Genomic DNA, 24,960 nt, shown 5'->3' on the forward strand with positions numbered 1-24,960 from the left:
TTATATACAATATATGTGCATTAAATTAATTTGCATGGCATAAAAAACTTTGCTTTTAAAATATTGTTTTGACTGGACATGTCTATTGCATCTTTAAATGGAACAGAATAAGAGAAAAGAAAAGGCACTGAGACATTAGAGTCTCTTCATAACTTCATGTTTCAGATGCAGATCTTTTTCTCAGTTTTCATAAAATCATTCATAAAAATTAATGCTGTAAGAGGTGTGAAAGTAACCTGAAATAAGTAGTAAACCATTTGTACTAATATAGCACTTTTCTACTCAATCTCATCACTCAAAGTAGTTTCTTACTACAAGTCTCACTCACATACATTTATAAAAGTACATTTTTCTACGCCTAAGTGTTTTGCCTAACATTCATACACACACTTCAATAGCTGAAACTCAGGATTCAGCATCTTGCCCAAGGATACATGCAGACTAGTGGAGCCAGATTTCAAACCATCCCATTTACCTAAACCACAGCTGCCCCAGCCTACATCCAAAGCAACAACTGTCTATTTATACCAGATTTATACCAAAGCCCATGGAAACATGGTTGTAACACTGGCAGTGATAAATCAAAATAAAGTAAAACAAAAATGAATGCTGTGTTTCTCTCTCACAAAGTTTATGGCATCACAAGATCTGCTAATATTTTGTATTCATATGTGAACAGATGATCAAAGGTATTCAGAGCATTCTGAAGTGACTGCTTGAATCTTAATGTGCTCTTAGACACCAATACCTTTAATATACCCACAGTTTGATATTGTAGCTGCGAAACCCCAATTTCTTTATTACTGGTAATGTTTATCTCAGTTTAACAAGACAATAAAGAACCATCACTTTTGCATCATTATTTGATGAATGCTTGCAGTGGGGAAAAGCTTTCTACTTACGGTGGATGTTTTTTAAGTGCTTCCATAAATCTAAATCTCTGCCAGTAAATGTACGCAAACTTTTTTCCAGTCGGTAAACAATAGACTTTATTTTCATTTAGTTCCTTAGTTAGAATTTATTCCACATCTCACTGTCCTGACATAAGATGGGAAATTGGCATAATCTTGACACCATCCCTTCAGACAAAGTCTGCGGCAGAGACAAAGCGTCAGTCAAACACTGCAAAATGTCAGGCACGTTGATATGAAGCAAAGCGTAGGTGGAGGTCTGTTTGTGCCAGAGGGAGTATAATAGACCGAAGTTTAGGGATGGATTTTTCAGCTGCTGGAGACACATCACACAGCCTTTTAACGCTAAGCTTTGGCAACGATATCTGTAAAAACAAAAGAAGCAAAGAAAAGAAGTAGCATCATAAGCTGATAAAAACCTTGGTATCATTGCCTTGTTTCACCTGTCCTTCTGTCTGTCAGTAACAGTAATCCACTCCAGACAACAGAAATTTATTCAGAATAATGTTTAAGTCAATTATATTAAATGCCATTGATTATTTGTATTGATCATTTGTATAAGATGCAGTAACAGAAAAAATAGAACAGAAAATAAAAGAAATCATATTCAGTCAGTATTTTGCAGAGACCGACTATTTGTTCTGTCACCACTTCTCAGATACTCTCGCACAGACTTCTACAGTGAACTTCACAGGCAGGTTGTTCTGAGGATCTAAGAGGACCTGCCACAGTCTGTCTGTGGATTTAGGCTGTGTCAGTGTCCTCGGGCTCTTCACGTAATCCCAGAGGAGTCCTACCATCTGTTGTGGGAGTCTAAAGATAGTTTTTTATGATTCTGGCTGTGTGTTTGGGTCAGTATGAATTTCAGATCAACCCTAATATTACCGTGTGAAATAAAGGCCTAAATTCAAGTCAAAGAAATTACAACAAATACATAACTAATAACTAGCGTTCTAGCTATTCGACTTCACTAATGCTAGTACTTTTTGTTTTTCGTTCTGTCTTTCTTTTTTTCAAAGACAGAAATACACGTTGGTTTCTGGCCTAACTTAGCTGAGATTCTTGGCTCACTAAGCAGAGGTGTCTAACCTCTTCTTAGAAGCTAATGATGTTTAACCTTCAATTTTTTAACCTTTCTGCAGACATGCATCACACTATAATGCAATGGAATTGCTTTCCTTTGGCAAGAATGCCTCTAATGTCAGGTGGAAATAATGAGGATGAGGATGATGATGTTACTTGCAGCTGGGATCAGTGAGTTTTTTTTAATAGCCAACACAAAGCTGTAGTTATTGTTAATGTATCATGAGTGATGAGTAATGAAAAATGAAATAATTTATGTAATATCATATCAGTACCCAAGCATATATGAAAAGAGTGAAATAGATAACTAGTATTGCATTATTTTCCACAACATTTACTTTTCACCAAACCAGCCTTTTTCCCAAAAGCAACATCTAATCATTGATCTGTGATTTTCTTACTGAAAGATCCTCCTGACAGCTCTGCATTCATTAGACGAGTAACAGAAATATTACTGTGTTAATAAGTTTTTCTTAGCAGTCAAACACTTCACGAGTTGAAAGATTTTTACCTGCAATTATCTTCAGTGACAGGATAGTAAACTGCACGCCAGTGAAGATCAAAGGTGTTCATTTGAAAGGAATCTTCTCCCTCCTTTACAGAAAGTACATGCTGTGTCTGACTTTGCAGTTTTTATCGTTGTTGTTTTTTTTTTTTACGTATAATATCAAACAAGCAAGTGAATTAAGAACTCTAATGTGTTCTGTGTATTTTCTGTGTCTCATAAACTCTGTGAGGAAAAAGTTTCTGTCCTGAAGTTTTATTATTCACAGCAGGTTTCTGAGTGTTTATTCTGGTGATCTTTCTGACTGAGGGTCAGCTTTGTCCCAGGTGGCTTCTGCTTTGTCAGTGTGACCTCCTCACCTTAAACAACCTGCCTGTCAAATGGTATTAAACTGCATATACTTATTAAATAAATAATTACACTGCATCCAAGTTAAATAACTTACTCTGCCAAATACTGTCTAAAGAGAGAAGAATATTTGTTGTTGGGAGGCACTAAATCTGTCTGATGTTAATATGACTCTACAACATAAGATTCTGCCTGAGAAAAAAAACACCTTGTTGCCACATTTTGGTACATTTGAGCTAATAAGTGTAAATACAGAGAGGCGGCATAACAAACCAGTCTTTTTCCTCAAAGCCTGAAGCATACTGCACCTATGGGAAACACACTCATATGTTTGAACTTCTCAGATCAATAACTCATAAGGAAAACATTATTCAAACACAACACCTTTTTCGAACCACAAGCAACCACTTAGTTTTTATCAGGATGAGCCAGCCTGCGGGTTTGACAAATAAAATTTGTAGTAACGGTAAATCTTCACCTGTTTTTGAGACAAGTGTGCAGGAATCAGCTACCAAGTGCAACAAAGTGCAAATCTGAATTTATGAAAATATGCAACTTTAGTCTCACAATGTAATGTCACCAAAATCACATCACATGACACATCAAAGCCTCCTGTCTGTTATTATAATATTTTGTTTTGGAGGATTTTAGCATAATTTTAATTGGGAAAAGTTTCAATAACCTTTGTAATGTCATTTAATTCACTTACCAGAGGTCTACTGTTATATTGTATAACCTATGTTCACAAACAAAGGGCTTCTAAAACAAAATTAATTCTAATAATGAAACTTTATTTACTCAATCAGTTGAATAAATAAAAGACATACAGAGTCTATTTTTTAAAAGAATTTACATGTTTGTTCAGATTATTGACATGTAAAATAGCACTATACTATATGAGTGCAAACTTATATTATATACACTCTAAATAGACTCAAGGTCACTTCATCAGATACACCTTGCTCATATCAGGTTGACCTTATTTTGTCTTCAGAACTGCCATTATTCATTGTGGCATAGATTTCACAAAGTGCTGAAAACACTCGTCAGAGATTTTCACGTAATTGCTGCAGATCCATGAATCTCCTGTTCCACCGCATCCCAAAGGTACTCCATTTTATTGAGATCTGGTGACTGTGGAGGCCATATAAGTTGAACTCATTGTCACATTCAAGAAACCAGTTTCAGATGGTTTGAGTTGTGAAATGGTGTGTCAGCCTGCTGGAAGATGCCATCAGAAGATCATACACTGTCATATTAAAGACATGGTCGGAAACAATACTTGGGTGGGCTGTGATGTTTAAATGATGCTCAGTTGGTATTAAAGGTCCAAAGTGTACCAGAAAATCCCCTGCACCATTACACCATCACCACCAAACTGGACCAGAAATGCTACACAGGTTGGATCCACACTTTCATGCTGTTTAGGCCAAATTCTGAATCCTACTGAAATCAAGACTCGTTCTGTTGAATGAATTTTGGTGAACCTGTGCAATTTGAAGTCTCGGTGCTCTTAGCTGACAGGATTGGTATTCTGTGGTATTCTATTATTGCCTTACTATCAGATCAAAGCCATTTCTCCTCTTACCTGTGACATCAACACGGCATCTTCACCCAGAGAACTGCCACTCACTGGACAGTTTTCTCTTTTTTGGACCATCCCCTGCAAACCCTAGACACATTCCTCTTACTGAGATTTTTAAAAGATATACTTGTTAAGTTTTAACAGTTTTTTGCATATTAGGTTTTGTCTGAGAGGTTTAAACCTATGAATAATTTTCCTAAGCAATAACATTTTCATGCTTCACTACATTGAGCACACAAATTGCTACTGCATGCACTTAATGTAGTAAACCATGTCCTTGAATATTGTTTTTCTTTCTCTATGTCACCTCCTGTGCTCTGTAGTACTTTATAAAGTATACTAAATGGCAGCTGTAGAAGCTTTATAGAAACTTTGCTTTTAATAATTACAACTTTTGCTCAGATTTTTTTTACAGTGTATGACACCTTAAAACTGCAGGAAGAATTTTTAATCAGATGTCAAAAAGATTTAACAGGCACCAGTGTGTTACCTAACAAAACACAAAGGACATGTTTTGATTAGATATTTTAATGACATAAAAATTATAGGTCTTCTACCCGACGATGAAACATCACAGAAGATTTGTGCTGTCAAAGATGTTATTTAATATTTTATATACAGATACATTTCATAAACTTGTAAACTTTGTCCAGCCAATCACATATTAGGACAAAAAACATGTATCCATATGGCTTCATCACTCAATTTCATTTACTGCAACTCAGAAAGTCAGAAAAGATGACTCTTTCAAAGCAGATAGCAATTTCATGCTTAACATTATCTGGCAGAAGGTATTTTTTCAGACGGGTAGCTGTAGAGGGCACTGAGTACTCAGACCACTAGACCAATAAAGATGCCTGCCCTGCATGAGAATTTACAGACTCATGCAGAATTACTAAATGTACAGCCTTTTTTTAACATCATGGAGCTGTTTGACATTGTCTGCTGCACTTTACTGCCTTGATTATTTCCTTGGCGAAGTTGTTACATGAACACTTTGATTGTAGCGCAGCTCCACAGTCACAGTCTGTTTTCATCATCATTTTTTAGCTGGAGTTCTGCTGTTTACTCAGATTCAGTATGCTTGTGTCCTGGCAAACAGCTCAATACAAACAACAGGAACAAATATGTGTAGCTGTATCAGACGGACTGTTTGGACAGCACAGTATAAATGTGGCTTTACACAGTCACTCTTGCAAATCCGGCAATTATGTTTGGAGATAGTGGACAAGTAAGCAGAGACACAGGAAAAGCACCTTTGTAGAGTCAGTGATATCGATCGCATCACGGCTGTACAGACCAGTAAGCCGAGCTGGATTTAACAACTGGACACGTACACAAAGCAGCTTTTGCAAATACATGGAGTGGAGGAGGCAGCCTCGTAACCATATTAATCAAATTGTGTACATATATGCAAAGCGAAGCTTGTAGTTTTGTTGTTTTACCACTGGAAGAAATCAGTCATGTTTTCTTTGCCTTGTGAAAAGTTTCTGAACATTTGGAAAGTCGTTGTTGCAGATTGATGAGAGCTCTTCAAGATCAAGCATCCGTGACGTCGCTCAAGTGTTTTAACCTTATTAAAAGAGAATTAGACTCCATGAAAGGAAAACAACCACTAGCATCTAAATTAAAACAACACCAGAGATAAATGGGAAGACAGAAGCTTGTGAAGGTAGTCAGAAATAGGGGGAACACCACAGCACTGTAGAAATTATACATAGGCTACTCTATCAGCACTGACTAGTCTTTTTTTCATTACTAAGCTCAGTGAGATAAGAAAGGATCCCTACTTGCTGCTGAAGATTGATTGTCCAGAGTAAGCAGAAATTTGATCTACAACTTGTCCCCAGTGAAATGCAGAAGGCAGCAGAGACTGGCATGAAAGCGCCAGCCAAAGTATTTCCGGAGGCTGATAAAAGGCTGCACCAGTGACAGAGCAAATGGGGAAAAATCTACAGTGACTCACTCATATCACATTTTGACCTAAGTAACGTCTTTTCTTTTGTTGCATTTTTGTAGCCTCGGTTGGCTCTAATCACGGATGTTGCACATAAAGAATCTCTTTTAACAGGACTCGGGGACTTTTTGAGGCTCTAGTTCTTGGCTTTTATCAAAAACACCAGCATGCAAAGAACGTCACAGCGGCAATGTTGACATTTTTATTTAGTCATAAATCAAAGTTTCTGATTAAGAAATTTTATTTGTTTATCTTACGGTGACACAGTGAGGGAAAAGACATTAGGAGTCGTTATCTCGGAACAGTGGATGTGTGTAGAAATTTTCATGGCATTTGGATTTGTTGCCTTTTCATATATACTTTACCTTTAAAGAGTTTAGTTTAAACTTTCTCATTGAAACATTTTGATGACCACACAGGTGGCCTAAGTACACAGTGTGCTGATGACAGGCAAGTAGTAATTTCTCAGGAACACAGATTAAAATGCTCTAAAGAGGCCGACCATTATCAGCCTCTGCCAGGTGCACAAAAACAGATTTGCAGAGATTTGCACCTGCTAACAACCCCGGTCACACATTTTCATTCAACCGTTGTTTTTGCCACCTTTCGAAACTCTTCTCAAACCCTAACTAGGACCGTGTCTGTGTGTGTACTTTTGTGAGCCTGGAACAAAGTCTTACACTTCCATTCAAGTTTTTTGTATTATCCAAACTCGGGCTTGTGCAGAGGCACTACATTAATCTATAATTAAAACAGGGACATGGACACTTGTGCTTCTGCAAGGACATTTTGTCCTTTTAAAAAAGTGACGCAGTGAGAACAAGTATGCGGAAACGAGTGCTGATGTGGGATGGTGCAAGCTGCAGTGGCATTAAATCACAACAGATTTTGGTCCCACATGAAGCTTTGACTTTTTCCACATATACACATGGGCAAACCTGTAATGGACTAACAGAAACATTATCAAGCTCTTAATGGACTAAATGTTTCTGTGCATCACCCCACAATCTCCCTCGGTACTTTATGTTCTACATTATATCAACACTCACGCTAGAAACAGAGGGTCAGGTGGCCCAGTTTAATTAAAGACATGCGGTAGGGAATAATTAAGCCAATCTTTACCAGGGCTCTCACAGCTTTTATAACTTAGTTTACATGATCAAAATGAGACTAGAAATGTAAATGACATTAAATTTAAAATGAGAACATTTATTTCTGAAGTTCAGTAAAGTTTGAAATTTCTGCCCTTTTGATAAATTTACCATCTCATATTTCTGTGTTTTAATTAAAATATCTTAACACCACATTATTTTATTTTATTTGTTTATTTATGTTAGGGATTCACATTTCCTACAGCTGGCCTGGTGTCCTTCAAAAAATCGAAAGGAGACAAGCCATACGGTGCATACCGGAAGATGACACTATAGTTTCAGTCAATGATATCATATAATCTGCTGCTGTACATGCCAGTTGCCCCATATAACAGTAACACAACCCCATTCACGAGGATGTTGTTCTGGGGAGCGTTTTTTAGTCACTTTACAATCTTTGAATCCACTAAAAGCTCATTGTAACAAAGACCAATAAATAAATAATTTAATGATGTCACTTAGGTTCTTAAAGAGTGCATTTTGGTTTGGATTTACATTGACTATCAGCTGTGAAACTGATCTAGCAAACACATAAGTATCGTATAAACTGGCCAAAAATGACGCAGATTATTTTATTTGATATACTTATCAGGGTTGATATCTCAAGACTTTTATTTTTTTTGTAGATTTACTTAAAAATATAGGTAGAAATTCACTCTATATGCATATCTTAACACCTTTTGTCTTGAAGATATACCAAATTTGTCACAGTATGTGGAAGCACACTGTAGGAATTTGTAAAGAGGACCCAAAATATTTCGGTCACGGCCCGTTAGCGTTGTAAAAAAGGTGGCATGCACACTGTATTATTTGGCTGATGAGGGGAGGTTACGAAAGACTGCAAACGCTTTCGGGATATCAAGGCAAGTGGTGTCGAAAATAATATGACAAGTTTGCACGACAATTACTGTTCACTTGGGGCCTGTGTTTATACAGTTACCACTCACAGAGTCCAAAGTAGAGGAACTTGTAGCAGGTTTTTACCGAGCCTATGGAATTCCTCAGTGTATTGGTGCTGTGGATGGGACCCCTGTGGAAATAAAGCAACCATCCACGAATTCTATGGACTATGTTAACAGGAAGGGGAGGTTTTCTCTGCACATACAAGCCACCTGTGACCATAGTTATTCATTTATTGATGTTGTGGTGAAATGGCCAGGCAGTGTACATGACGCAAATTCCACACTGAACACACATTTGAAGACTGGCAGGATTCCCTCTTCAAAAAAACAAATTGTGGAACATGAGGAGGCAATTCCAGTTTTTCTTATTGGGGATCCAGCATATCCATTGCTTCCTTACCTAATGAAAGAGTACGCCAACGGGGGAAGCACTGCTCAGGAACAGTATTTTGGACTATGCTTATGTCGAGCTCGAATGGTCATTGAATGTGCTTTTGGCAGACTGAAAGCACGGTTTGGAGCATTGCGGAGGCCAATGGACATTAATCTAAATGAACTTCCCCTTGTTATTTATGCTTGTTTTGTGCTCCATAACTACTGTGAGGCCAACAAAGACATGATGGATGAGAATACAGTCACTGAAGTAATTCAGCAGGACAAGGACAACCAGCCAGCCACACAGACTTACCACAGAGCTGACTGCATGACATCAGAAGGGGAGAGAGTCAGGAGAGGTAGTGGTGGCATGTTGAAAGGTAGTGGTGGTGGATGCATGGCTTGTCTTAGCAGTGAAAATCCATCTGCAATTGAACTTGTAAGTCTCTCAAGAGTGACTGATAATTTACTGTAATGTTCAGACGCTCGCCTCTCAGATGTCTCCATCATATCCAGAATTCTTTTCTTCATCTGTATGTCCACCTCAGCAACATTCAGCAGCTGTGTCTCAGTTGAAAGTCTTCTTTTAAGTCTGTCCTGTCTGTGGCCCTTGAGTTTTGCCTTGACAAAAGGTAGAATAAAATAATGAAAAACAAATTAACCACAATAGATCAGTGGTGGAACAACAAGATTAATATTTACTTAAGTGCTGTACTTAAATATTTTAAGTTAGGTGTTTTCTTTCCCTCTGCTTTCAACGCCACAACATTTTTGAAGTAGGGATTCAACACCAACATGAAATTAAGCTAAGCTGCGTCTTTACTAGGTCAAACTTGAAATGTGCTAAAGGCATCTATAATTGGGCTACCAAAATATAGTAAGGCATGCCTTGCCTATACTTCCCCCTTATTGCCTTCAGCTTGGTGGTGATGATGGCCCTGGTTATATCCTCCGTGCGATGAGGAAATTCTTGTGACTTTTCACAGGGGTACTGCTCTAAAAAAAAGAGCGTGAATGTCAGCGTATTTCCCCGTATTTCCAGTGTTAGGTCGAGGAATAATTCCACCTCATGGTCTGTCCACACGTACGACTCAGTCTTACTTCTATTCGCCATCTTTCTGTACTCTTTCCCGCCCTGGCTTCTAGAATTCTGATTGGCCAACATTTCCACACGGTTCGGATTATATCGCCGTCTGTTGCTTTGGCATGTTCATAACAGCGTTTGCCTTCGTTTTTGGCGTTTACATGTGGACGGAGATATTTTTTCAAAACTGCACGTGTGGACGGGATGTTTTTTAAAAACAAAAACAGAAAATCTCCATTTTCAAAAATACCCGGGTACGTGTGGCCATAGCCTTAGATGGCATGGGGAACATGACATGAACAACAGACAACCCGACAAAGAATGAACAGAAACACACAGACTAAATACACACAAGGGTGATTAGGGGGAAGTGGAAACACATGGGGAAACAGCTGACACTAATCTGACATAAGGAGACAAAGGAAGCAAAGCTGACTACACTGACATAGGACACAGACCTTCAAAATAAAACAGGAAACAGAATGCAAAGCAGAAATGACAATACAACTTCACAACATTGACAAGAAGACAAGAAATATGACAGACTAACATAGAAGACCTAAGTGAAACATAATGAAACTAAAGGCAACCAAAATATAATCCAATTACTCAACATAATAAAGGAATAACTTAAGAACTCAACACGTAAACTGAAAACGCTGACTCAGAGACCCAGGATCGTGACAAAATTAAATAAATAGATAGACAATGACCTGAAGCAGCACTGTAATGTCTCTGATCAAGAATGAACTTTTAAGCTGCCATATGATGGAAAAATCTGAAGAGTGAGAGGGACAGAAAATAAATTTGAACATCTACTAAGCAAACTATTCCCTGATGAAGACTGTGTGAAACGATTCAGTGTCACTTCTTTACCTTCCGATCCATTTAGCTTCAGCTTTTTTCAGAACTACTGGTACCTCAACCAAGGTCATCACTGTATCCACTCCATGTGCCTTATTGTCTGATATAGCTCTTCACATTTTTTCCTCTATCAGTATTCAGACCACATCATGCTCATATTTCTAATGAACGCTTACTGTGAAGTTTTATCAATGATTTTTTCGACTTATTGTCGAATGGTTTGAAGAATAACTGAATTAATTTGACATGGTGCATGTCAAATTAATTCAGTTATTCTTCAAACCATTCTCGCACTTATATCTCTCCTTCCGGAAAAAGACTAATTTCATGCAAGTTTTTTTTTAAAGTGTCCATTAATGATAATATATAGCAGTAATAATTGATTACATCGTCCACAATACGGCGAGGGAATGTGATTAATAGCGACACGTTCATGAAAAAGGGTGACAGATGTGTTTATGCAGTTTTTCAGTGCTGATGGATTGCACCTTTGTCAGCAGTGGTAACTTGGTGGCCATTTAAACAAAATGTCTTGTTTTGAAGCTGTTCTCCTCATATTGCTCAAGGAAATTAAGGGAGAAATGTTAGCACTGCATTACTCTGACAACGAATGTGTTTGGAGAAGACAGACTGCTCTGTCTTATTGACAAAATCAAAACAAATATTACTAGCCTTCTGTTGGGGGAACATTTGTTAGGTTTAGAGAGTGCAGCACTGACGGCTCTTGTCCAGCATTCATCAGATCACAGAGGCAAGCAACTGAATCTAATTGTAAAATATATATGAGTAAATCCATATCAAGTAAATACTATAAGCCCATATTTATCACTATCCGTCATTTTTAACATTACCTAAGGTTCTCCCTGTCAGGCCCACAACAGCATTTGTATTTGTAACAGTAACAACAAATATTTACTCCTCACCCTGTTATTAGTTTTGCAACATGAATTACATATAAATGATGAAATAACCATCCGTTACAGGGAAGATCTAATATTATTTTATTCAATATATCAACACTACAAGTTGGTTTTTGAATTGTATCCACTGTATGAACAAAAGTCCTGGACCACCTATGAGTTGCATCTACAGGAGTTGCTCAGGCACGGAAACCCATACACGAAGCTGCCAGCACACAGTGTTTGTGCAGATGTTAATGCCAGGGGAGGTTTGGAGCTCTGCATTTATTAAATCTTTAATGCCCTGAGCTCCTCTGTACTCTGTAAGTTTACACAATCTGTCACTGATTGTGGAATATAAAGATTTGACAAAACAGATTAACCTCTTGAAATGGTGGCATTATGTTACAGTATCACACTTGAGCTTCTGTAAACTATTTATGATGCTAAAGACTTGAACTGGACAGCTATAGAAAGGTGAAGGAGTGTACAGATAGATTTTGAACTTTTAATTTTTACAGGTTTTCCTGTTGATAAAGACTGCCACCCTCACTGCCTTTCATACGACATAAAAGAAATTACCTAATAGAAAAACAATCAAATGACTTAAAGTTACTGTTAATTCATGTGTCCACAGTAAACTAGCAAAAATTTTATTTTACACACACACTAATATATCATGTAGTTTTACTGTTCCGGCCCATTTAAGATCGCGTGGAGGCGACTGTTGTTGTGATTTGGCACTATATATGTGCCAAATCACATATAGTGTGATTTGGCACTATATAAACAAAACTGAATTGAACTGAAATATGTGGCCCACAATGTAAAATGAGTTTGACATTCCTGCTTTACAACGGCCCACCTGCAGCGTGCACAGCTAGCTGCTTGATTTTATAAAGCTGTGACAAAGGGAACAAAAACCCCCGAACTCAAAGATTAAGAGGTGTGACCTGATACTTTTGCCCATATAGAGTATATAAGTATCTATGTAAAACTAAACCATACTTTAATTTATGATATATAAACACAACTATACTTTACACCACAAGCCAACCCAAGTTTTCAGCATGAATTGTGATGTTTATGTTAGCTGTTACTCAAAACGAACCTTTTATAATCAATATTATACCACAGCACAGTTTTTTGTGCAAGTCAGTGTAATCTTTATCACTTTGCTTTTTATTTACCGACTTTAATGTTTTCTTTTTCATTATCACTTATTATTTGTGTTTAATTTTTCCCATGATTTTTATTTTGCACTGTTGAGCATTACCTCACTTGTAATACTGCTCTTCTTTTTATTAAACATAATGTTGACATTAGGACAAAAGGTTGATTATATCTACAAAAAAGCTGCCAGGAAAAAAAAGCAGGATCAGTTTTAATCTAAAAAGGTCAAAAGAACAATTAAAAAACCTCCGCCTGTGCTCATAATGTCCATTATAACCAAGAGCAAGCTCTGTTATAATAGACTTTTTACATACTTGGATGGAGGTTTGGTGACCTGAGATAACCTTTCCCTCTTAATTACATTACAGTTATCTGAGGTTTTAGCTTGTAATTATAATTTTAATTTTCAGTGTAGATGAGTATTTTTTCTGCAATTTTCTAAATAGTTTTTTTTATCCAGGTCACATATTGTGACAGACTAATTATTTTATTTGGCATCTTATTATACTGAAGTATATTCACATAATAAAACACCCTAAAGCTGTACTAACCAGCTTAGTAAGTTCTAAACAGCTTATTAGCTCCAAACTAAAAATGATTGCTACAACATGAACCAAGTATGAAGGAGGAAAGCAACCGTTCTCGACCTTTCCTGTGATTTTATGTTGTGCTCATGTCTGTTTATGTGTATAAGACCTCTTATTTTTGGTTTATAAATAAAAGACTCACAAATTCAATTCAGTTCAATTTTTATTTTTTATATAGCGCCAAATGACAACAACAATCAATCACACAACAGTTGTTTTGATGTGTTAATCAGTGATCAGTGATGATCATCAGTTTTTGGATAAAATAAAAAAACGGTATTAACGACGTCTATTTGTGGCTTTAGATTATTTTGTATGATCATCAATCAACTTTAAACTGTCACAAAGGGTACTTATATCTGTATTATTCCAGTAAGATCTAATACTGCACTCTTTCTTGGCCCTTTAATAGCCGCTTGTATCCGCGATCTCGTCCTTTCGGTCACTACCCACAGCTCGTGGCCATAGGTGAAGGTAGGGACGTAGATCGACTGGTAAATTGAGAGCTTCGCATCACTGCGGCCGCAGAACCAATCCATCTGTCGATCTCCGGCTCCCTTCTCCCATCACTCGCGAACAAGACCCCGAGATACTTGAACTCCTCCACTTGAGGCAGGAACTCATCCCCGACCCGGAGTGGGCACTCCACCCTTTTCCGGCTGAGAACCATGGCCTCAGATTTGGAGGTGCTGATCCTCATTCCCGCTGCTTCACCGTTCCTGTGCGAGCTGGTGGTCATCACCCGATGAAGCCAACAGAACCACATCATCCGCCAAAAGCAGAGACGAGATTCTGAGGCCACCAAAGTGAAAACCCTCCGCCACTTGGCTGCGCCTAGAAATCCTGTCCATAAAAATTATGAACAGAATCGGTGACAAAGGGCAGCCCTGGCGGAGCCCATCACCCACCGGGAACGAGTCCGACTTATTGCCGGCAATGCGAACCAAGCTCTTGCAACGGTTGTATAGGGATCGAATGGCCCGTAGCAATGAGCCAGACACCCCATACTCCTGCAGCACCTCCCACAGGACTCCCCGAGGGACATGGTCAAATGCCTTCTCCAAGTCCACACCACAAGCATTTAAGAAATAATCAATAATGCAGAACATCCTCCAGGGTTCATTGTTTAAAGAAAAACTTGTGCTTAATTAATTAATAATACATTTCTTGTATATAAACAGATATCAAAAAGGAACTTCGGTATCTGTTTAGAGACAATCTGCAACAAACATACAGACTTTGAGAATTACTATTTGTAGGTTTGTTCACTTACAAAAAAACTTAAGATTCTAATTTTTATGATAGTTTTATTTTAATAGATGGATGATTAAATGTGGATTTTCCTTCTGGATTTTTGGTTGCTATTCTGTCTTTCTCCATTAAAATTAAACTACCAAAAAAATTAAAGACGGTTAATTTATTTGTAAGTGAGCAAACTTTCAAATTCAGCAGGGGATCAAAGAATTATTTCTCCCACTGTATTTCCAAGTAAACAGCGTCGATGATGATTCATAAAGGTCAGATGATTTCCGTGTCCATTAAAAATGTTCTGTAATTAAGTTCATTGTGTGTTTTTTACTCCTTCCTTATTTTTTTTCAAAAATCATAGTGATGTAAAAGACTTTAGATCAGTGATTGTCTTAATGATCTGATAAATAACCTTGCTACACCATTTAGAATATATGTGGTGGCATATATAAATATATGTGTAACAGCTAGTGTCATAGCAGGCTTTAGTGCTAGGAGTGCATTAAAAGAAGGCTGTCATTAAGCTAATATTTGTTTCTGAGTAGAAAGGAATGCTTGAATCAGTAACAGTACAAGACAATTAGTTACAACAGTAGCTAATCTCATGAGCAGGTATCTAAAAAAATGTTGTAAGTTTTAAGATACCAATTGGAGAGAGAGAAGTAAATTAAGCTATATGTAATGTAACAAGAAGACTACATAAAACTAGAGATCTACATACATATAGAGAGTTATATATTAGGCGAGTGGCTCCAGCAGAACCCACGAACAACATCTGAGATCTCTTCTATAACTAGAAAAGGTTTTGATTTTGCTGGCATCAAGGAACAAAGTAAACAAACTACACACTTTTCTCTTACAGAAGTATATTAATCATACATATGTGTTGTTATCCAAACCTTCTGTTTTATCTTGCTATATTTAAATTGATTCACCTTGATAAACGGGGCTGTGCACAGAGATAAAACAAGGGGAAATTACAGCTTTAGGAACTTTAATGCTGGCTGACTATAAGAGTTGTGGAAAAATGTTCAATACTGAAAACACTTGAAAATAGTTTTTAATTACACCGAAAACATCTTATCGAGGGTGGGTGTAATCTGCCATGAGGAATTGTAATGAAGTAATGTGTTGAAAAAAGCTAAGGCAGTCTTCAGCAGCCGACAAGATGCATGAAAATATAGTTTCCCCTGGACCTTTGTTGGAAATGAATATACTGTATACTTTAAATTATTAAAATTATTTTAAGTATCCTGGCAATATAAACGAATAATGCGGTCTGCCTCTTGATGATCATCGGTGAGATGAGAAGTCAATCTTCACAGCTGGGTCTGTTTTATGGTCATATTGTTGTCTGTAATGGTACTGACTGGCAACCACTTGTAAAATTAATGAGTACGATACAAATTTATTTCTAGCTTACTCCCAGCGTTCACATCATTGCTTGGTTGCACTAAAAACAGCATAAATCCTCTGCTTGTTCTAAAGTTTTACCTATTACGACATAATAGCAGGCCATAAAATTAATTAAAGAAAAACTATTTCTAGAATACAGAAGCAATGTGTGATAAATTAAGAACACCAAATAATGATTTGATAGTCTTTAAGACCGCCTTTAGAGACAATAATTTGAAATAATAATCTCTCAGATCACAGTGGAGTCATTTTGGCCCAGTCTTCTTAACTGGATTGCTTCAGGTCATTTATTTATGCACAGCTCTCATGAGATCCCACCACAGCATGTCAATCAGGTTGAAGAAGTTTTCTGGGCCATTGCAACACCTTGACAATGATCCCAGCAATGTGGTCATTGTCATTGTCATTCCAGTTTTGATCAAGCCATCAGACAGATGACCTCACACTGGACTCTAAAATACTCTGGTATATACACAGAGTTCATGGATGACTCAAGGTGACAGCAAGGTGACATGTCCTGTGGTTGCAAAACAAGCCTCATCAGTCCTCCAACACCATGCTTGACATTTGATTTGTGCTTATATGCTGTGTTTGGTTTTGTCCAATCGCAGTGCGGGCCATTACAGCTAAACATCTCTCACTTTGGTGTCATCCGTTCAAAGCACATTCCTCCAGAATTGTTGTGGTTTGTTCAGGCACAACTTTGCAAGCTAAGCTAAGCTATTTGTTTTTGTTCTTTTGTTGTTCTTTCTCCACTTTCTTTCTCTGGTAGCTTTTCCAAAACGGTCATATATGTTCAGCTTTTTTCTAATTGTCATGAACTTTAACATTTAATATGCTGAGGCCTGTAGGGTCTGAGACGTAGCTCTTATTAGTTTCTCTGAGCATTGTACAGTCTGACCTTGGAGGGATTTGCTGGGATTTCAACCTCTGGGGAGATTCACAACTCTCTTGAATGTTTTCCACTTGTGAATAATCTTTCTAAGGATAGAATGATGAACTTCTGATTGTTTGGAAATGGCCTCTTAACCCCTCCCAGATTGATGGGTGGCAACTTTTTCCTCTAAATTCATCACTGATGTATGTCGTCCTTGGCATTGTGCTCACATGGACCTGAATGTTCCAGTTCAGCAAACTGCCCAAACCTCTGCTTTTGTAGAGCGGTGTAGTCACACTTGCTGATGACCAGTTAATCAAGCGCATTTGCTTAGCAGCACCTGTCTGTTACTTATACTCTTGATGGAAGTAGTAAGGTTGTACTTAGTTTTTCACACATTGCTTCTTTCCATAAAATAATGACAACAGGGTAAAATGTTTTTTGTTCATCTGATGTTGCATTTATCTAATGTTAAGACCTGCTAAGAACAGATTATTTTTCATACGCCCTGCTGCAAAAAATCTTAGACGTTAAAGAGTGTGTACTTTCTTATTTTGCTGTGACTGTACATAACTGAATGCTCATTCAGGAAAAAAAGAGGAAAAAGCCATAAAATCCATGTAGGTTCTTTGTTAAATTCTGAATTGTTACCTTCACATCTTCTCCCATATGTAGACAGTTTGAACAAAAGATTACTACATAACACCGGGGTAATTATGTTGTACATTGCAGGCTGTGATCTAAAGCTTTACTGAGATTTGAAAGTTAAATAAAGCAAGTAGTAAAAAAGGGAACTTACTGGTATCCTCCTTTATTGTTCATGTATCATAGAGGAAGAGTTATTGGCATCTGTGTGCTAGTAGCTTGTTTTATGTTTTTTCTGGAGTCTACAATGGAGCCATGCAGGCTGGGCAATGGACAAAATTAAGCCAATTTATCTCCTGCAGAGGCAGTGAGCCACTGGAGGCTGTAAATTGTTCACTTACTCAAAACAAAGACCATGAATGCAAGGCATTATGTTTTTTATTTTTATATGTTAATTTCTCACCGTGGTTTTGCAAACAAGTGCTCAGTCCAGTTTAAAAGCATCAATCCGCTAAAAGCACTGAAGCTTTTTGGAAAGTGTATCAGAGTTTAGTTGAGAGGACCTGAGAGGACCTGAGAGACAGTTTGTGAAAGCAAAAGTAAGCTTTACTCACAAAAATCAAGTTCATGGTCACAAAACACAGAGAGCAGGCAAAGGTAGAGGTGCAGGGAAGGATGAACAGAAAACAAGAAAATAAGAAGAAAGAATGTACAGATCTGCTGCAGGGACTGATTATCAGGAAATTTAAGGTGATGTCTTAAATGAAGGGGAAAGTGCAAAAAAGGTGCAAAACAAAATACATCATGAGTCTGTGACAAACAAAAAATAAGCAAACAAATAAAAAACAGCCCAGTAGAAAGATCGAAGTTATGCTAATTTAACATAAGTAAAGGGTTAGCTTCTGTTAGCTTCCTAAATGGCATTACACAACCATAAACAGGTGTCATAGAGGCCCTGTGAAAAACAGGTTTGAACCCAAACCTCACAACAAACATATTTAGAGATTCTGAGAAGGTTTCTTTTCAGCTCAGTGACATCACCAATCAATGCAGCCTCTTCACAAACCCAATTTAAACACACCTTGGTGCTGTTTTCGGATTCTCCTCATGAGTAGGAATAGCGTTCACTCTTGTAAATACACGCTGAGATCAATAAATGTGGAAGAACTTGATTTGCAGTGTAATTTTCTGGTCAATACAGCTCATCAAGAGAAAAAAGAACTTGAATCACATAACCTGACAAAGAAATCAATCTTTTTACATGATAAGCTTTTTCCATCTTAGACCTTGTGTTGGAAAGAAATGTGTATGAAATATCAAATAATTGCTACATAAAAAAATGCATGTTCAAGGTTGTCTGTTGCAGGTTTATGGTGAACCACAGATGCACCCTGGTCTTTGTATATAACCAAGTGGCCGGCATAGTATACAGGAACATCTGTGCAAAGTATAACCTGGAAGTCCCGAGGTCAAAATGGGAGACGCCCCCAAGGGTGGTGGAGAATGACCGAGCTAAGATCCTGTGGGACTTCCAGATACAGAGATCTTGGATGTTGTTCCTGGGATCTCCTGGAGCCACTCGCCTAGTTTGGGAGTCACCGCACCTAGTGCTCAGATTACCACGGGGACCAACGTTACCTTCACCCTCCACATTTTCTCGAGCTCTTCTCTGAGCCCTTGGTATTTCTCAAGTTTCTCATGTTCTTTCTTCTTGATGTTGCTGCCATTTGGAACCGGTACATCTATCACTACGGCCGTCTTCTTCTGTTTGTCTACCACCACTATGTCCGGTTGGTTAGCCACCACCATTTTGTCCGTCTGTATCTGGAAGTCCCACAGGATCTTAGCTCGGTCATTCTCCACCACCCTTGGGTGCATCTCCCATTTTGACCTCAGGACTTCCAGGCCGTATTCGGCACATTTGTGATGTGATGGATGTTTGCTGACACTCATCGCCCCCCCCCCCCCCCCCCCCCCCCCCCCCCCCCTTAGCGTACAGCCTCAGGGTGCTGGACCTGGGGTGGAACCCTCCATGCAGGGTTAGGAGTTTCCTGGTCTTGATGTCAGTGGCTTCTATCTCCTGCTTTCCAACTTATTATCCCAGCAAGGTACCTGATCACAGGCAGGGCGTAGGTGTTGATAGCCCAGATCTTGTTCTTACCATTCAGCTGACTTGTTAGGACTTGCCTGACCCTCTGCAGGTACTTGGTGGTTGCAGCTTTTCTAGCGACCTCCTCATGGTTCCCATTTGCCTGTGGGATCCCCAGGTACTTGTAACTGCCCTCTATGTCTGCAACGTTGCCTTCTGGTAGTTTGTTCCCTACCATCGAACTACCATATGTGTGTGTCTGTGTGTCTGTGTGTGTGTGTGTGTGTGTGTGTGTGTGTAAAGCTCATTTGTGATGTGCTTTACTCTCTTTTGCCTGCAGTGTGCTTCAGTGAGGATTGAGAGTGTTATCAGTGATACTGGCATTTCTTGCTCTTTTCTTGACTTTTAAATGCCAATGCGCAAAAGTGAGAAAGGGGGATTCTCTTTTTTTAACATGAACATTACACTTTCTGTCAGATGAATTGATATACAAAAAATGCCCAAAACAGTAGAATATAATACAGTGTTTTGATGGGAGAAACTAAGCTAAAAGTATAGCACAATAGAAATCAGTTATGTTCGACATAAGATTAACTGGAGATTAGTTACGTTTTGCCAGTAACAGGTTGGATCCTCAATTGACTTTGGAACTGCCTTGATTCTTAATAGTAGGGGTTCACTGACACAATAGTATCGCACAGCTGCTGCAGATACATTGTCATGTCCAAGAAACCAGTTTGAGCTTTCTGACATGTTGCCTGCTAGAAACAGCTATCAGAAGATGGGTGCACAGTGGAAATGTTCAGCTGATGTGGGTTGTACAATTTGAACAATGCTCAGGTGGTACTAAAGAGCTTAGTTTTATTTGTTTTATATATTATTTTGTTTTTTGTTTTATATTCTTTTGTTAGTTTCACCTATTTCACCAGCTGTAGCTCATAGTTGACAGTTGTGTCTTCCTTGTGTGGTCTACTGCTATAGCCCAATCTAGTTCAAGGTTCAAGATGTTGTACATCGAGAGATGCTCTTCTGCATACCTTGATTGCAACCACCTGTTATTTGAGTTAATGTTGCCTTTCTATGAGCTCAGAGCAGTCTGACCATTTTCCTTCGGGATACACAAAGCATTTTTACACAGACAAATTCCACTGACTGGATATTTTTTGCTTTGACACCATGCTCTGCAAAACCTAGAGACAGTTATGTGGAAAAATCCCAGTAGATCAGCAGTTTTTGATATACTCATACCAGTCTATCTGGCGCTAATAGCCATGCCTTGACCATGTCCACATGCCTAAATGGACTGAGTTGCTAAAATGTGATTGGCTGATTAAATACTTCTGACAACAGGTATGCCTAATAAAGTGGCCAGTGGATGTGCACTGGAGTGTAACTTGAACTGTTTGATAATGTGTTGAACAGCATCATCGGCTCACCTTTCCATTCCTTTTATTATAAAGTCAACATCATAACATTTCTGCATTTATACAGCTCTTCTGCTGATTCCAACAATTAGCACGAGCATGTGTACACCGCTCTATTTAACCCGATTAGCACGTAACTGCCAATCATCCCAGCCCAGCAGAATATTTGCAGCTCCTCTATAGATTACTTTTCACCCTTCAGGTTCCTCAGTTACATAATCTAGCAAAAACCCAAAGTAACCTTTGCCCAATGAAATTGTGAAGCAGTATTCCAGCATGTCTGTCGTCTTATTATGAAAAGAGTCAGAAAAAGTGACCCAGTGCTTTTTATGCCTTGTGAGAGCATAGTGTGCACATTCCCAGGTGAGCGTTAACATTGTGTCTGGTGGATGAGTAAACACAAAAACTGACTGCAACAGGTCCTGATAAAATTCAGTATAAGTCCAAAGTCAAACAAGAAAACCTCCACCAAGGCAGCTCTGTCTCTATGCAGTATATACTTTTAAGAGAACAGTATTATACCTTGTATGTCTTCTTTGTTCTTTTTAAACATACTTTTAAAAGGCGTGTGGTCCAGTGAAAACAAAAGCAAAGCACAACTCATAATATATATATCCATCCATCCATCCATCTTCATCCGCTTTATCCGAGGCCGGGTCGCGGGGGCAGCAGCCTAAGCAAAGAGGCCCAGACCTCCCTCTCCCCAGCCACCTCCTCCAGCTTATCCGGGGGAATACCAAGGCGTTCCCAGGCCAGCCGAGAGATATAATCTCTCCAGCGTGTCCTGGGTCTGCCCCGGGGCCTCCTCCCGGTGGGACATGCCTGGAACACCTCACCCAGGAGGCGCCCAGCGGGCATCCTTGTCAGATGCCCGAACCACCTCAGCTGGCTCCTTTCGATGTGGAGCAGCAGCTGCTCTACTCTGAGCCCCTCCCAGATGGCTGAACTTCTCACCCTATCTCTAAGGGAGAGGCCAGCCACCCTTCGGAGGAAGCTCATTTCTGCCGCTTGTATCCACGATCTCGTTCTTTCGGTCACTACCCACAGCTCGTGGCCATAGGTGAGGGTAGGGACGTAGATCGACCGGTAAATCGAGAGCTTCGCTTTTACACTCAGCTCCCTCTTCACCACGACGGACCGGTGCAGCGTCCGCATTACTGCAGCTGCAGCCCCAATCCGTCTGTCGATCTCCGGCTCCCTTCTCCCATCATTCGCGAACAAGACCCCGAGATAATATATATAAGAAATAATAATTATTCAGGATTATAGTACATGTATTCTAATTATATCATTAAAAAGTCACTGTTGACCTTAAAATCAATTTATTGACCTTGAAGGAAAGGTTAGACGTCAACTGCGTCAACTTTTTATATGTTGACAATAAACACTATACATTTGTAAGAATACATTTTTATTCAATAAATCATTAAGTTGAACATGAAGACCACGGTAGCCAAATTTTAATGGATTGTTAACATGACCCCTGATCTACACCCCTACAAGTTTTATCAGGACTCATTCAAAACATGTTAAGCTGTCATGCTTACAGACAGAATCTACCAAAGACAAAACCTCCTTTGCAGAAGAATCAGGACAGTATTTTTTTTTGCTCCTTTAATTACAGTATTTTTCCTTTTTTTTTTTTTTTTTACTTTTAACAAAAATGAAGCAGCCAGTGATCCAGGATCACGTCTGCTCACGCTACTCGAGAAATAAAAAAGGGTGGCATAGGTGAAAAAATAAAAAATCTTGACAGACTGGAAGAAGGCTCTCCCACTCTAACTCATCTAGATCTCTGTATTGATAACGCCACGGTTGTGTGACTCCATTGCAGGTAGGATTCTCACATCGTTTTAGTAAAGCTGAAAGGATGGAAGTGAGAGGGAAGGGAGACGCTATGCTGGTGGGAAAGAAGAGTTAAAGTTGGGATTTTATGAGGGAGTCTAATTTATACGACTATATCTGTTGGTGTCAGAGGTGTAGATGGATCTAGGGCTGTGGCACGGAGACACTGTACTTTTGTATAATGAGCTTCCTTCTTGGGGCATTTTGCCTAGACGGAGATGATTTATAGGCATGTATCCTCTTAACATCTTATGTGTCTTACACCTGACAATGCCTACAGTACATATCATCTCATTACATATAATTACATTAGGTGGGCTTCGCTTAAAGAGAGATGTGAGAGTCACTGGCACCAGTCCCTACTGGAAAATTAAAACGTCACCTTTCAGATTCTTCTTAGCTCTGAACATGAAGAGGCTGCTTTTAATTTCGTTTCTCCCGACTCCAGTAGGAAAAATACGAAACCCAATACACTCAAACCTTTTACAAATGTGATTTTCTTTTAAGTTTTTGTTTTTTAAATCAGGGCACCTCTACTAGTTTCACGCCACTGTATTTTATTTCACATTTTAATTACCTCTTTTATCAGTCGAATAGTTACTTCTTCCGCACAGTACAAAGACAGCCTGTTGGGTTCATTGGTGATTCTAAATTGGACATGGGTGTAAAAATGAGCGCTGGCGACCTGTCCACGGTGTACCCAGGCTCTCGGTTGGGATAGGCTCCAGCAACGGATAAGCAGAAACAAAAAAAGTGGATGGGTGGAATATTTATTTTATTTGCAATTTGTTATGGTTACTCATATTAATTTGCATTTTAATTACCTTGTCTAACTGACCATGTTGAGTAAACGGAAAGTTTTCCGTGATTTTTATTTAACCAGCTGTGATAATGCCTCTTCTCTTTGTGCTTTATCTCCTTTCTTTTTGTGTTGACAGATGTCACTGAACAAAAAAGGACTGTCCACACATGATTTCTTCAGATTGAATAAGGGTCGACTGGATGGATGAAAGTGTAATAACTTTAGTGATCCCTTAACTTTAAATCTCCCGCAATTGTCATCATTGCAGTTTTCTCATTTGATTTATTACAAACACACCTGCGAAATTAATGACCTACCCATCCAATTCACCTGCATCTTTTTGTTTAATTTGCATATTTAGTATGAAAATGCAAACAAAGAGGATGAACCTAGTAAACATTTCTTGCTAAAAGTATATTAGCATTGTCACCATGACTGTATTGTCATCCTTGCATTAGCATTTATCTCAAGCACGCAGCCTCCTAAGGTCTCACAGTATTATGATGAGGGGTTTCACATTAAGTGTTTGTGTTATGGGAAAACTTACACTGAATGCTGATAGTTTCTGAATGCTGAACGTTTTTTGTTTTCTCCCAAGCAGTAACAATGGCTCTTGAATTGCAAAATAAATGTGAAAATTGAAATGAAAAGAGAGAATGTCAGTGGACGGCACAAGGGTGCGGGAGAGTGCGATAACAAATGAGGCACGATTCAGGACCACGGGATGACATTGCTTGACTGCACAACATTTTCTCAAAGTGAATTTAATTGAACTCGGAATCCAAACTTCATTCTCCTCTGTGGCGCTGTGTCTTTTCTTCTTCCTTATCAGGATGCTTGAATCCTGATTCCAGATGACTCATCTATTGACATGTTTGAAGAGACTCGCTTCAATCAGGCTCTCTGCATGCATGATCGACCAAGGGTGCTGAGAAAGCTGCTGGTGCCCGAGAACACGGCATCATTTGACGATAATATAATGTAATCGTAGGAATTGCTTTTCCTTTTTGTAACTTGCACAGGTGCTCCTCACAAAAGCATTATTAACAGCTTTATTCTTTAACTTGTGTCTATGTCTATGCGTAAACATACATGTATGTGCACAAAGTAACAGGAGAATAACGGGCATGTGAGCGATAACACTGGGTAAGCTTACTGGAAGCATTTCAAAGGTGTGTACTGTTCCCTCGGGGAAGGGGGAGTAGCTAATTACTACAGAGATTTCCCATTCTCCATCACTTATTAGTCAT

The sequence above is a fragment of the Aulonocara stuartgranti genome (assembly GCF_965226115.1).
Source record: "Aulonocara stuartgranti genome assembly, chromosome: 1".
NCBI lineage: Eukaryota > Metazoa > Chordata > Actinopteri > Cichliformes > Cichlidae > Aulonocara > Aulonocara stuartgranti.